A 16527-nucleotide genomic window follows, 5' to 3' on the forward strand; every position below is an offset into this window, starting at 1 on the left:
GGACCATAGTAATGCAACCTTCTGGTTGTCTTAGACTATCATCAGCCATCCTAAGGAGTGTGGAGCCCTCTTTTTGGATCTCTAGACCTAACCTCTCCATCAAGTCTGAACTTATGATATTGACAGAGGATCCAGTGTCCATGATAGCGTGCTCCACTAATATTCCATCCACATATGCTGGAACCCTAGGACAATGCTTTTCAGCATGATCGAACCAATCTTTCATTATTTGATTTCCACCACTATTTAGTGAGGCCGCCTGACTAGCCATAGGCATAGTCATGCTAGGAGGAGCTGGTCACATAGGCAAATTTGACATAATATTCCCTCTGCTACCCGTATTTAACATGGGGTCCCCTTGACTCCCATTGGTCAAGGCCAAATTATTACCATTCCAATTTATCCTTGCTGCATAAGCCGCTTGCAAGCGCGACTCTACTCCTTCTGCTTGGGTAATGGCAGTGTCAATATCAGCCAAAGCAACACTACTCAGCTGCACTTGGATATTAAAATCCAATCCATGTAGGAAATATTGCAACTGTGCAGCCACTGGAATGGGAATATAAGCATTAAGTTTGCAAAGAACTTGCTTTAGTTTCTTGGCATATGCCTGGATATTCTCATTTGGCTCTTGGCATGTTACATTCAGAACATGCAACCAATATTGTCTACCCTTCTCAGGGGCAAACTCCCTACGAAAAGCCGTAAAGAATTGGGCACTGCTAGTTATGGTTCCAGCTTCTAGACCGTGATACCACACTGCCGCTCTTCCTTTTAACATCATATTGAGGAACATCATTAGGTGTCCTTCATCTTGGATTCGATAGTTGAACATGAGCGTTTGAAACTCCTTAATGTGGAGTTCTCCATCTTCTTCTGCTAACCCATGGAAAAAGGACAATGGTGCTCCTAATGCCGGTAAATCCGGTGTACCTGCTGGAATTGCGATAGGTTGTGCCATGGCTACAATCGGATTGACAACAGGAGTTTGTATAGGCAACACTACACCCCCACTTGTTGTGGCTTGATTAACTGGAAATAGGGAAGTACCAAGACTTTCACTTGCACTCGAAGAGCTACTCGTGACACTTAGGTTACTAGAACCACTGCCACTTATGCGTAACGGGCTGCTCCTTTGAGGAGAATAGCGTCTTGCAATCTCCAACCGTCGTCTAGCCCTCTCAGCACGTTCTGCTTTTTGTATTTCGGCTTGACGGTCCTTGTCAAAGGACATAAACCAACTAATTGGTCCCTAAAAACCCTAGATTCGAGAACCACCACTTGTTGGTGGCTCCCGGTAAACCCACCACTGATGGGACTTAAAATGGGCCGGCACTTCATGCATACGATAGACAACCCCACCACACGACCTCGCAAGCTAGGAGCGTCTAAAACTCACTTTGCACTAAATGCTTATGACGATTTTGTGTTTGTATCCAATATGTAGTCCAACATTCACCTTCCCTTCTCCTCAGAGGGAGATCCCATAACATATAGGCATAATACATCGTAATACACACATAGGGAAGCACCTCTCAGCCGATTGCCATAACTCCATTGGCAACTCTCCTACACCTCGGGGATTGGCCCTAAGATGCGTCGCTCCAACATATAAAACATAATGCACAAACTCCACTCTTTCATAATTCAGTGTTCCAGGAGATTTTGATTTTCCTCACAAAACTTTCCCCAACGGAAGCACCCGTCTAAACCTACAGCTTAGGTTTCATGTCCTCTCAATGTTGGTCAAAGTTTATCAAACAAGTGCAATGCATTCCAGGAGATACCACATGGCATTCTTGATGCAAGGTGTATGACGATTGTGCACAACCATTTTATAATTAAAAAACAATCCATGTGAGGTACGGAAAACAATCCTTTCATGAATTTTAACTAAGCGTCACGTGTTGCGTTGCTTTAGGGACTAGCACCGGAACTTCTGTGCTACTAGTCACCTACATTTAATTATGAAACGATCCCTAAATGCTATGCACAAAGAGGAAAATCAGAATTTGCATCTTTCCAGCAATTAGATCGTCGCACAAACTTCACCTTCCCCCCCCCACCATTTAGGTATTGTTGCGGTGCATAGGTGTAAATGGTTGTTTTGTATCATTTTTGTATGTAAAAAGCTATAAATACAGACTATAGCACAAATGACAAGGCCAAACTGAGGCTTGACCTCATTCTTTGACCTTGCCAAATATTCACACCCATAAATATTATTTTTTCATATTTTTTTAGCGCGAAAAATCCAAATTTTCCCATTTTTTACTATTTTTCTCTATTTATTATTCATGGAAAATAGATATTTTCTGATTTGTTTGTGTTTTCTTATCATCTTGACTAAAACTTAACATTTTCTCTGATTTTATCCCATTTTCATTCCATTTCTCCAACTCAAAATTAAAAAAAAAACCACTAATTTCCACTAAAAATGGCATTTTATGGGTTTTAAAGAATTAATAACAACTCTAAATCATTACAGGTTCTACATTTCTGTAATTCCAGCCCTCAATCATGATGTAAACAAGGTTCAAACAAAATTTCATTGCATATGAACAACATTTGGACCATGAAACAACAAAAACAATCAAATTTCTTAGTAAAATTGAAGCATACAGCGTGTCTTACGTGTTGCGGGTTTTTTAATCATTATTCTGAGCGGCCCACTAACTGACCAGCAACCATTCTTCAGTGTTGAACTTGTTTCCTCAGCCTCCTCTTCATCTTGAAGCAATCTGATCACAGCCGGACGACAAGCATTCTTCAGCCCCTCTCCTTCTTGACTTCTTGCACATAAATTGCCTCTATGCAGGAGAGAGAAAGACTGGTTTTTGTTCTCTTCACTCAATGCATCATTTCTTGATCAGTTTGTGGTGATGGAGGGTGAAGAATAGGAGCATTCCAGGCCCAAGAGCATTCCTCCTACTTCCTCAGATTAGAAAATCATGATTTTGGGAGAAAAGAGGGGATGCAAAAAACTGACCTCCCCCCCCCCCCCAACGTTTCATTTCGTGGGGATTTGCCCCATAAGCTCTTTTAATTAGAGCTTTAAAACTCTAAACCACTTAACTAGTTCAATATCTTGCATTCACATTTCCAGTCAAATGGTTTTTTTAGATTTTAGGGGGCAAACGACATCGGAATCGGGATCCGTCTGGACGGGTGGCTCCGTGGCGTCGAAATCTACAAAGCTGGGCCTCGTCACGCTCTTCCCAAATTCCAGATCCAGTAGTTGCTTCACAATCCCAAACCTTGCGAGGATTAAATGGGGGATAAAATGACCTCGGAATGTAGATCCGAGACTTGCGTTGGATTCAAGATGTCATTTTACATCTAGGAAAACTCCAGCTTGACCATCCACCACCGTTTGATTTCCATGAAAATAAGCACTAGCGCTTTTGGGACTTGCCGCTTAAAATCGTCCTGATTGCCACCGCCGCCTTCGACGAAGTCTATTTTTTCCTTGATATTCGTAATTTTTGGCTATTTTTAAGCACTTCTCGGCATAAAAAATCATCTGTCAGAGCTTTTGAAACTTGCTGATGTGATACTCCGTATCCTCCTCCACTAATCCATTAAAGATGGATAGAGGGTATCCTAAAGATAGCAAATCCAGTGCTCCTGCAAGAATTGCAATAGGTTGCGCCATATTGACAAGTGGATTTACTATACGACTTTGTAATGGTGATTGCAACTCCACTTGAAGTAGGCTGACTTACTAGGAGAAGGGGAGCACTAGAGCTTCCTCCTACTCCTAATAGATTGTTTGTGGCCCTAGAGTCATTACAACCTCTCCCTCGTAGGAGTATCGGGCTGCTATGTTGAGGAGAATACCTCCTAAGGATTTCAGCCCACCGTCTAGCCCTTTTGGCTCTTTCTTGTTTTTGGATCTTGATTTGATGGTGTTTATTCGGAAATAATGGATCTATCTTGATGCTTTTTGGCATAAGCTGACTGACTAGTCCCTAATTAACCAAGATTCAAAAATCACCACTTATTAGCACCTCCCTGTAAACGCACATGATCTGTCGAGATAAAAAATGGGCCTAACATTGGGTCTAAGGCTCTATCCGAGCCTCCTAAACTCACCTAAACAACCCCATGGCTTCGTAGTCAGGAGAATATAGACATTTTAAACTGAATTATCCAAAGAATGCATTTATAGATAAAATCTCTAGATTAGAATCCAACGTGATGCCCTTCTCGACTCTAAGCACAGGGAGTACCCAAATATAATGGTGGCTACCACCTTGTAACACAAACAAAGGGAGCATCCCCTAGCTTTGAATGCATCGTGTCATTATATATTACATATGCAATATAGTCCCCTCTTCTAATAAATTGTTCTAAGAGATAATATAATCCTTACCACATCAGGCCCCAAAGGAAATGATAACACTAGACCTACAGCTTAGAACCTCACACTCATCGCAAGTCAATTGTTCGAAATCAAGTGCTATATATCCAAGAGATAGTACTCTTGATATCATGTATGGAAATGTGGATGCAAGATGAATGACATATGTACTCAAATAATTAAACTTATAAATTAATCAATGTGGATGTGCACAAATAGCCCTTCTATGATTTCACTCTAGCACATTGCTTCATTGCTAAGGCAACACTCGAGATAACCCCTGTTATTGCCCTATTTTAAGACTTCAATTAAATAAATTCTATATGTTAGAATATGCATAAAATAAAAATTTAAATGATAAATCTCACAATCTCCTTTTCCCTACCATTTAAGATTTTGCATTCGATAGGTAGGTAAAAAGGGTATTTCATGTATATTTCTGTATATAGAAAGTAATAAACATGCAGTAAAACATACAAATAGGGGTAAAATGAGACTGATCCTCATGCTTAATCTCCATTATACTTGCACAAATATAACCCTAACTTTTCATAAATTTTCACATGCAAAAACCAAATTTTTCATGTTTTCTTTGCCCAAAACTATATTTTTTGAACATTTTCCTATGTTTTATTTATATTAATTACTATATTTTCTAATTTTTTGAGTCAAAAAACTAATTCATACTTTGATACATCATCACATTTAATTTCACCCCATATGAATATGATTTGATTACTCGAAACCAAGAATACATCAAATTTTCACTTACATTGGGAAAAAAATGAACTCACAAATGGGCCCTTAAAAATAATACAGTTTAAGATGTGGGCCTTTTAGATTGTCCAATAGGAAGGCTAGATGTTGACATCCATGGAGGGTGAATCTTCTCTCTCCAAATCTTGGGGTTTCTATTAAAAAAAAAGGATAGTGAGGGATTAAAAAAAGGGAGAATGAATAGTACACAAAATGAGTTTTTCTCACCTCGTATTTCGCCCCCCTTTTTGGAGAATTTTCAATTTCGATTTTTTTCCCTCTCACGAAATCAGTTTGACCCAAAAGTTGAGCAGTAGACCACTTTCCCTCTCTTCTCTATACTCGTGAATTTTCGTCTCCATTGAAGCTCCCTGCTGAGAGTAATTAGGGTTTTGAGTGTTCTGCTTACCTCTGCACTTTCTTCTCCATGCAGCTCCATATTTTGGGCGAAACACAGGTGCCCATCTCTCTTTGCATTTTCTCTTGTTTGCTATTTTTTCAATAGGGTTTGATGTCGTTTCTTACTATTGTTGTTGTTTTATTGCAGAGGTTGTTTGGGGCAGGAGACAGAGGTGATTGTCTCTCTCTCCTTTCTTTCCCCCTCTCTTTATGTGTTGTTTCTCTTTTTTGTTGTGTTTTCAATAGAATTTTATGTTGGTTCTAATTGTTGTTTTCTTGCAAAGTTTATTTGGAGCAAGAGGCAAAGGTGTTAATCTCTCTCTCTATTTGTTTTTTTTTTTGCTGATATCTTTTCAATACAACACAATGTTAGTTCTAACCCTTGTTGTTGTTTTGTTGCAGAGATCATATTGGGTGACATTGCATAAGTGCTTATCTCTCTCTCTCTCCCTCTCTCTTTCTCTGTGTATGCTTCCTCTTTTCTACTATTTATTCAGTATACCTTCATGTAAATACTAACTCTTGCAAAATTGTCTTTTGCAGAGATCAATTTGGGCAAGATTGGATAGGTGCTCATTTCTTTCTCTCTCCCACGTACTCACACAAACTCTCTCTTTCTTCCTCTCTGCATTATCCCTTTTCTACTATCTTTACAATAGGGTTTAATGCTAGTTCTATCTTAAGGATCAATTGTTATTGCAACACTTAACACAAGGTAGAGCAGAGATTCTGTAGCTCAATTTACAGGTAAATCTACCATATTTTGTGGTGCCAAAATTTATTCATTTAATTAGTGACTTTTATATTTGATGGGATTGATGTTTTCTTATGTCCATCATTTGCAATGGGTTTTGATTAGCAATGATTAAATCTTATCTTCAGCAAATCAGCTTATAGGTAAATTGGCCCTATTTTGTATTGCTTCTATTCACGTAGTTATCTAGATATTTTTTGCTAAAAGGGATTCATGCAAGTATTTTTGTTAAAAGGGATTCATGCAGGTGTTTTTTTGTACACGCAAGTATTGTAAAAGGTTTAGGTGAAGCATATAATTCTCCATCAACTATTTTGATGTGGTGAGTGATTCCTTTGTGTTGGATGATATGGATTTGCTAGAAGTCAATGGTTCAAAAATCCTCTGCTTTATTGGTCCTATGTGTCCATTTGGATCTCCATGCCAATTGGCAATGATCCATGAAACTCTTGTATTATATCATCCGTATAACACAATTTGTTGAGTCTTAGAATATCTCAGGTGTGAATCCAATGAGCCTATTAAGATTTGCATGCCATGTGGCTACTATCCTTGTAACAACTACTCTATAATACCTAAATTTCATACAATGTATTGAGTCAAATCAGACTCCTCTTCATTATAATAAAATTTATTTTGGCGAAATTCTCTGAGTATTCTTGTGCTATTCTTTTCATTATATTTCATGTAAATGGTATGATTAAAGTGATGTATTGAAATTAAATCTATACTTCGTGTTGATGTATATATCCACATGCATTTCGACATCTCTTAATGCCATGTTGAATTATATGGCATATTGGTGATTACTGGACAGACTTAAAATGCTTATTATTTAGGGGTTAATATATACTTCTTTACATCTAATGCGTAGGTTATAATGCCTGAGAGAAGAACAAGCATTCTCTCAATAGAAGTACGTAACAGAATAGATGAAGAAGGGAATTGGATCACTGATACGTATCATTGCTCGTCTTGGGTACATATGCGTCCAAGTATGAAGGGAGCTTTCAGGGTGAAAGCATCTGCAATTGCAGATGTATCAAAGCACTGGAAGGGTAAAATTTTAGCTCTCAAACAAAGGAAAGTTGATTCTCACCTTGTAACAGAGGCGTTTGTACAACATATATTCATGCAAAAACAAATACGCATTGCGCCCACTGTGCCCTTTCAACAAAACATTGCAAACAGTAAGTATTTGCGACTCATTGAGAATGAGAACTTTCATGATACCTATGTAACAACTTGTCTTGTATTTACAGAAGTATACCCTTCGGATTGATGTGAGTGGCAAAATGTTGAGAGTTTCACCGGTTCTTTTAAGTGTTACCACCTCGAAATTGGTAGATTGCTCTTTGAGGGGCGTATAGCTAAGCAACTCGCAGAGGACCTTGTTTTTTTCTATGACTCCAAGTACATATTACCCAAGGGGAGTCGAGAATATGGAACCCTTGAGTATATGCATATATCGAATCTCAACAACATAGAATGGCCATTGTGTAGTAGCAACATTTTGCACATGTGTAGCACAAAAATTTCCACAGACATATTGAATTCTATGAAGCCAAGTACTGGCTCAAAGAATGTACATCTAAGTTGGTTCATATCGATTGCAATTTTTGCACACATGTTCAAGGAACATAAGGGTTTGAGACATACCAAAAGCACATACGTCATAAAAAATACATTAGAGGACTATATAACAAGGATTCTAAGCAAAACTTGGACATAAAAAATAACTCACAGTCCTGACACAGTAGAGTGTCGAGTCACAACAAGGGACATGGCTTTCAGGTAAAAATTTTCTCTCTTAGTTGAGAATTATCTTACTTTGGGATGAATCAGCTAACTTTCATTTCCAATTACAGGTACTTTGTCGCATGACAAACTTTATGCCTAGTGTTCAAGTATCGTAGATAGAGGATGCTCAAGGGTAAATGGTTTTGCCTTGATCAAGACATGCATGAAAGTGCAGATGTGGATGTTACTATCATTTGTGAGGGCCGCCAGCCCCAAGTGTTGCAAATGGAGGATTATTGGCCCTTGAGTATAATGCACCAGGAAATTACAATGTTAATGCAGAATCCACCTGTTAGCTTCTATTTTAAATTAGATGGTAGGAAAATTCGAAGCCGAGCTGAGGATAATGTTACCAGCAGAAAGTGTGTGGCTCCACATATTTTAGAAATTGTAGAGTCTCCCTGAAAATCCCAACACCACAAGTTGTAATATCCAACACTTGTAAATTTTTGGATTTTTTTGGCCAATAGAATATTGTCGCTTACAAATTTGTAATATTTAAAAGTTATGGTATTTATGCAAAATCATACACTTGTTACACACTTTTCACATCAACACATTTATATATGCATGTAAACTTTACAAAGATGTAAGTAAATCCATAACTAAATATCGTATGCGAACAACCCTTAATGGTTTAAAACTTAAGGTTTTTAAGGCAGAGCTAGTTTAGTTCTTGTTTCATTGTTTCATTTCACACTTTCTCTCTTCATCTCTTTATATCCACCACATCCCTCCTACCTGCTACGATGGATGCTCACACACACTTTGATGAGTGGATCCACGAGACTATCTTTGCCAACCAGGGTGACAAGATATTCCAGGTTTTCTCTAAGAATTTCAACCTTGAAAGCATGCTCTCATCGCTAGATCTCCCCCTTCAAGTTTTGGAAGACTTTGTGAGCACCATTGCTACATGCACATACTCCATCAAGGGATCCGACATGACTTGGGTGCCTCAGGAACAGATCATGGTATTTCAGGTAGGGAAGAATCACCAAAAAGTGGTGAGTAGGTGTCTGGCCCATGTGGATCCTTCGCATAAAGTATGCACTATTCCCATGGGAAGTGCACCAAGTACATCACCTTTGGATCTCATGGAGTGTGATTGCGCATTGGCAATTTACCTCCTTGCATTGGATACACCCCTAGAGGAGGAGAGCGATGAAGATACAATTCCACAGGTTGTTTCTATCACATACACGGGAGAATAACCGATTGAAGAGCTCATAAATGTTGAAGAGGAACATCGAGTGGTGACAGAGCAAGGGTTGGCTCTCATGGTGCCATCTTCTTTAGAATCAAGTCGACAAACCCAACCTTGCCTCCTTGACACCCATTGAAGTAGATGGTGTACAATACTTACTTCTATCAGATGTACTACAATACTTGTAAATGATGGAAGAAGAGTTGTTTTCTATCCTAGTCAGGGATTCAATGGAAGACCTGATCGATTATGATTACACGGATGTGCATCCAACAATGGCAGAGATTGGAAGATATAATGGCACAAGCTTAGATACTGTGAGTGCGATCATAGCAGCACAGGAGCATATAGCCTCAGTTGAAGAATATTACCTTGTGCTCAATGCTAAATTTGAAGCACTACAGCATGATTTGTTTGTACCAAGGCCCCAGCTTCCTACCAAGGAGTTTGCAGATCCCTCTGCCCAAAGAGGTGCCTCCCTGACACACGAGGAAATGAAGATACAAGATGATTTGGAGAATGTGAGATTTCTAACTACCATATATTTTTATGCAATGAAACTTGATGGTAGGGTGTGTCGGGTCCCCCGGAGTCCACCAGGCCCCAGACCACGCCAGACTTCAAACAGGGCAGCTGCAGGCATCATTTTTTGCCAAGATTTCACCAGTGGACTCCAAGGGACCCAACGCACCCTACCATCAAGTTTCATCACTTTTTGATAACTCTAGGTTAGTTGCTAAATATATTGTTTGATTTAACTTTATCATTCAAGACATATTGTATATAGATGACTTTGCATCAAGGCAAGGAGGAGCTCGACATGCGGACTGACGCAAGGATTCAACTCTTAAGGAGTATATCGATAATCTTATTATAGATTTGGTAGTTTTCCATAAGAAGTGCTCACCAGGAGGGCAAGAAATAATTATGAAAATTTGAGCTTTGACCAAGTTTGGACCTTTTCGAGTGATACCTGTGACATCTAGCTTAGAGAAGATGGTGCTAATCAAGCGGTCAAAGCTTCTTTATTTGTTTGATCAAATGCGGGGTGGAGCTATGTGTGTGCTTGTGACATTAGGTGACCTCGCTAGCTTAGAGAAGATGGTACTAATCAAGCGGTCAAAGCTTCTTTATTTGTTTGATCAAACGCGGGGTGGAGCTATGTGTGTGCTTGCGACATTAGGTGACCTCACTAAAGTGTCGGATCTGCTTCTCCTGGAGAAAGAGCTAAAGGGGGAGCGCATCATTTTTGAAGCAAAGAAGGAACTTATATTTTCATTAGAAGCTGGCCCCTCCTCTCCACCGAAGAAAAAGCCAAGGAACAATTGAGAGTTCTTGTTGGCTATCGACTTTTTGTATCTACCATCACTAACAACCATCACATGTATTTTTCTTGATGAATATAAAATACTTTACTTTGTCCCTACAAATAAATTTTTATTAAATAAATGTGTGGTTCGTATAAGTGTGATGATAATGTGTGGTATCTGAATGACGCATTTGCATACATTAACATAATTCAACGTGTAGTACTGCACTTGCAATTGTGTAAGTGTGATGATAATGTGTGGTACGTGAATGACGCATCCGCATATATTAACATAATTCAATGCGTATTACTACTTTTGATGCATTGTATTACTACTTTTGATGCGTTCGTACATTAAACAAAAATTAAGAGTCATGTGTTTCAAGAAACAAAACAAAACAACTTTACTCAATTATTTGAATTCAATACACATCGCATGAGATATTATGTATATAAAAATAAATATTCCAATGTGACAGAGTACAATTTTTTTTGGGCTTCCAAGTTGTTATGGTGCTATAACACCCATTACGAACCTTGCATCATTAATCTAGTCAACTATGGCGAGGTCCCCTTGCCATGTCGAAGCCAAATGATAAAGTTCATATCTTTATTTGTGATTGTAACACACTTTGCATGGATGGCTACAAAGTGTGTATCATCGAACAAGTCGATGAGAAACCCCTCTACAGCGGTTTGTAGGGCCTCTATGGCTACAGCAGTCCACCTTCCTGTTGGTGGGACATCCCGCACTCGTGCCCAAAATCTTCCCATCCCTTTTAGCTCCAAGTCTTGCATGACTTCTCAAACAACTTTATGAAAAGAACTTTTTGGGATGAGAAGCTCGTATCTGCGTTGGATTCTCCTTATCTCTCGAAGAGCGACAGTGCCTGATTTCCATCTCCTCTTCTTCTGTGGTGGTCCTTGTGCTCTACGGGGAGCACCTTTGCTGCACTTGAGGAGCCTCCACCTTGTGCTCCAGGTGGCGGGCCTTGGCAGTGACATACTTGCTTGGTTTGTGCCATGCAAGGAGGGCAAGACGGAGAAGAGACAGAGGTTGGGGATGTGAAAATGGAGGAAGCAAAGAAATCAAGATGTGAAAATGAGAAGAATAATGAACTTTTAACCCATTTAAACCCCAAAACCGGGTTAATGGAGCTTCATACGCACTATCCATCGTGTGATCGTAAATCCATAACCTTGTATCGGAATGCGACGAAACTTCATATGTGAACTCATTGGGTGGCCAAGAGCCCTTTTTTTGTTGAAAAAAAGTGCCTGCAGACCCCTGGTCCAAAGTCTGGCATTCTAGAGCCACTTTCCTGGCGTAGGAAAGTGGCTCTAGAACACGAGACTTCAGACCAGGGGTCTACAGGCACTTTTTTATTTTATTTTTTTTAAGGGCTCTTGGCCACCCAATGAGTGCGCGTGTGAAGTTTCATCGCATTCTGATACAGTTTAGTATTTTAAAAAATATCCAACACCAAAATTATGGATGGATTGATAATTGAGAAATCAACCTCGCGACTACTGGCCCTTAGAAACTTCGCACCACATAAACTATACAAAGGCATTAGGAGCAAAGTCTACAACAAGAAATGGCAAAAATTTGCATGTTATTCCTATTGAAATTGGTAGTGCTAACAAAAACTGTAAGTAAGAATTGAAAATACAGCGAAGATGCACAGTTGAAAATACAACGAAGATGCATAGTCAAAGTTGAGAGCGAAGGACGTGTAAAATTTTAATTCATATTTTAAGGGGCATACAATAGTTTTGCACTGGGACATAGTCATACGTCCAATGCACCGAGGATAACACTTTGCCAAAAAAATAACATTGCAAACTGTGTTCATTCCATTGGAACGAATGCATCCTTCATTGCTTGAAGATTTCTTACAAGTTGGAATTCCTTGGGAGTTACAGTGATGCACTTCACATGTATTGCACAACATTGAGCATCAGTCATCAAGTCAACTAAAAAGGCCTCTACAGCACGCTGTAGAGCATGAAGACATTCTTTTGTGAAGTGATCAAGTCTATCCTGACCTTGTACCAAAAACCACCTCCTGCTTTCTATGTGGTAGAGGTCTTGCACAATCTCGCAAACAAGTCTTGAGAAGCTTGCCTTCGAAATGATGAGATCAAAAGAGCGTTGATACCTTCTAATTTCTCTCAAGGCCACTGTACCTGGCTTCCACTTGTGTTTCTTGTGGGGATGCTGAGGAGGACCCTTGTGGGGCGACTTGAGGAAGGTGGATTAGTTTGAGAAGGGGGTGCATCTGAGCTAGTAGATGCTCCAAGGGACTGAACACGATATGGGGCTCTGAGCGGAAGCTTATTTGCAACTACCTTAGACCTAGCCATCTTTTCTGCAGAAGAGATGTGAGAACTCAATGAATAAGATAGAAAGTGAAACCCTCTTTTATATAACCCTAAACCGTAAGACTCATTCACATAGATGCACACTCTCTTTCTCTCTTAAACTATGAATTGCATTCACACTGACTCACATTGTTCATCTTGCTATCTTAGCTCTTTTTGAACCCATTTGGTGCCTTGTCAGAGCCTTGTTTCTAGCCACTTGGCATGGTTTTCTTTGGCACTTGAGGCTTCATAACACAGTCTTTTAGTGACATGACGTGATTCCATCATGTCTACATCCAATTTATCAATACTTTCATTTGCTCTCTTTTGCGAGAGTTTAGCTTCATCTACTACTATAATCATATACCACCAAGATAGCAATTGGATCATTGGATTGCTACCATTCACTCCTCCACCATGATCAATTTTTCTTTGGTATGCACCACGCGCCATCCAATGTGAATTTTTCATCCCTTGTGTGGACCAAATTCCAATGCTTCCCTTTTCTGCAAAGTATGGCCCATGTGCCTCAAGGATATGCTACAAAGACACATATCACACATGAGTAAAACTATGCTCAATAGTTTATACAATTAATACAATTTTAAAATATTTAGTATGTACCATGTAATGTGTGATAGAGCTTTTGCCCCATGCTTCCACCATGTTTTCGTAGAAGCTATGCACAGCATTGATAAATTCTTGCTTATCTTCATTATTAAACACCATCTTGCAAAGTAAGGGAGCCAATTTGTTAAGACTTATCCAAACCTTAGCTTTGGCCAATCTTGTTTTTCCTCCATTACTTCGATCAGGAACTGCAAAATGTAACTTTTTGCACCCATTGTAGTCATGCGGCCTAAAACCATGACATTCCCTTCCTCATTGATGGGTACTGAGAGAAACTTCCTAGCCTTTGCTCCTCCAAAGCAAGGTTTTTTTGGCAAGTTACCAGATTTTCTTGATCTCTTCTCATCTTTTTCAATCGTCACTTGATGCTTATGTAGCCCAATTTCTGATAGCACTCGCTCCACATTCCTACACGTTGCAATGGCTTATTTTTATGGTTGCATCCTATAAGCAAAGCAAATGTATTCGTATATAAGTTTCTGCATGATTCTAACAAAAGCATTCAATGAACAAATGTGAATACGATCCAAGGGAATGTTGAAGATGGGCTTCCAAGTGGGATCTTCTCTATTGCACGTCGGTGCAGCACTTGTCACCTTTCGCTAGTTCTTCTTTCCATCCTTTCCTTCCATCCTCTTTGTCAAGCAATATAGGCATGGATTCATTGTATTAGCACCATTGGAGATTCCACACATGCATTTTAAAGTTTTCAAGTCTCCTGCAAGATGCTATTCAACCAAGTATTAACCATACCCTTCAACCGAGAGCATCTCACCATGTTTCTAACGATCAATGATGCTTGGAATGCTTATGTGCATAAAGAATAGCTGCAACACCTCAAATGTTTCCTTAGGAACTTCAAATGTAGCAAGCCACTACACATGGCGCTCAGATTGAACACTAAAGTTCCCTGGGTTGTTCTTGTCGAATTGTAAAGCTCTATTTATCAGAGTTACACTAACTCTTTCAAGATTTACTCCTTTGACGACCTCACTTTCATCTAATTTTATAACAAACTGTAATTTACCATTACATTCCTCAACAGACATATTGTAGTACATTACCATTGCCGACTGCACCTTGTTCAAATCTAAATAGTAATCATTGAATTCAATGAACTTCACCTCATATGCATTTTTGGTCCCAACCTTTAGTGTTTCCACACATTGAACATGCATGGGATCTCCTATCAACTCCAAAACCTTTGTATTAGGTTGCCGTCGGGCCTCTATTAACTTTGAAGGTTGAGGAAGAGGCATGATTCTATTCCTCTTTAGCACACGATCAAACCTAGCCTTCACAACTTTGAATATCTTTGAGTAAGTCGTTGTGCTAATGCTGGTCCTGTCACAAATAGATTGTGCATCCATATAGCTGAGAAATTTGACACATCTTTTAATGTGCACTCAATCACCTTTTCCTTCACAGCCTTAAACTTACGATTGCTCAAAGCATTTTCCAGTGTACTTTCCTTCAGCAATCTACTAATACATGATCCAACCTCACCCTCACCTAGGTTCTCTTTCTCAGCTACCTTACATGCTTTGATACGTCGCTTCCACTGGCCACTATTCACAATTAACTCATTGATTGGCTTCTTCTTTTATTTGCGCTCCTGTGTTAGCTTGCTGTTGATCTTTCTCAGGTCTTCCAATTGTGCCTTTGCCTCCTCATATGAGATACCAATGTCATGGATAGTATCCTTCATTGAAATAATTTGATTGTTTTGTTGAATTACAGTGTCATTCAGTTGTATCACTTGTCCTATGAGCTGTTATATATGTAGTTGATGTGTAGCGATCACATCATGGCAATTTTTTATGGTTGCATGGCAAGTTGTAAATACTTTGAACACCTGATCATTCAGTCGCCTAGTATAACCAAGTAACCCATTTTCACCCTCGCACACATACTTCAGCAAATTTGTGATTCCTGAGAAAGTTGGAGGTCTATTGTTTAAGGGGTCAATTGGGTAGATTCCCCCATCAACCCATAAATCCATATGTTTCAATCCCATTTGCCTATAACTCTGCAAAACCTGAGGGTTTGCACTGGTACGCTGGGTTCTTTCGAATAATGGGGCATATTCAATCTCTATCTCAAGATGTAGCTCCTTCTTTCCTGTATTCATTTTACTATTAATAGAAATAGGGAGCCTACTTGGTTGTCACAAGAGGTAGAGTGGAGATGCAGAGAGAGGCACACAAAGGTGCCAAGGGAAAGGAGGGTGTAAGTAATTCACTCTGTTAATGAAGGTTGCATAAACACAGAGAAGAGGTCACAATAGAGCCATGAGAGAGTATAGATATGGGGGGAGAGGGTAGGGATGTCTAAGACTTTTTGTATTTTAGATATTTCTATTTTGCCTCCAAAAACATCTCCAAAAAACACGAAATTTGACTAGTCCGTTTGTTTTTTGACCAAAAGCTAGGATATAAAAAATCCCCAAAATATCTTAAAAGAAACTTCCAAAATTTCATTTTCCTTGTTCTCGATTAAAAAATCAATTACCTCATATCTACTAATCATTTTGCATTGAAAACGAACCACCACACTCCTGTAACTAACTCCTTTTTTAATATAAAATTTGGTTGAAAAAGACTTCTTCAATGAGGAGAGAGAAGGAATCTGAGTATATATTTGTAGATAATATAAAAAAAGAAAAATGAGATTGCAAAAGTGGAGAGAGAGGAGGATTATTTTACTATTCTTCTCTCCTCTTTTTCTTGTTTTAAGGAGGAGAGGGGGGGGGCTAAAAGGCCCATTTGTGAGTTCATTTTTTTCCTAATGAAACATACATTTCAGGTTTTCAAAAATTAATAACCCATACAAATGGAAGTGAGATCTATATTTTATGCTTCACAACTCTCAAATACATCAAACCAAGCTTCAAAAAAAATTTCATTGCATATGAACAAGATTTGCACCATGATTTATAAAAA

This window comes from Lygodium microphyllum, chromosome 12 (assembly GCF_053477565.2).
Source record: "Lygodium microphyllum isolate KBCC chromosome 12, Lygodium_microphyllum_v1.1.10, whole genome shotgun sequence".
Lineage (NCBI taxonomy): Eukaryota > Viridiplantae > Streptophyta > Polypodiopsida > Schizaeales > Lygodiaceae > Lygodium > Lygodium microphyllum.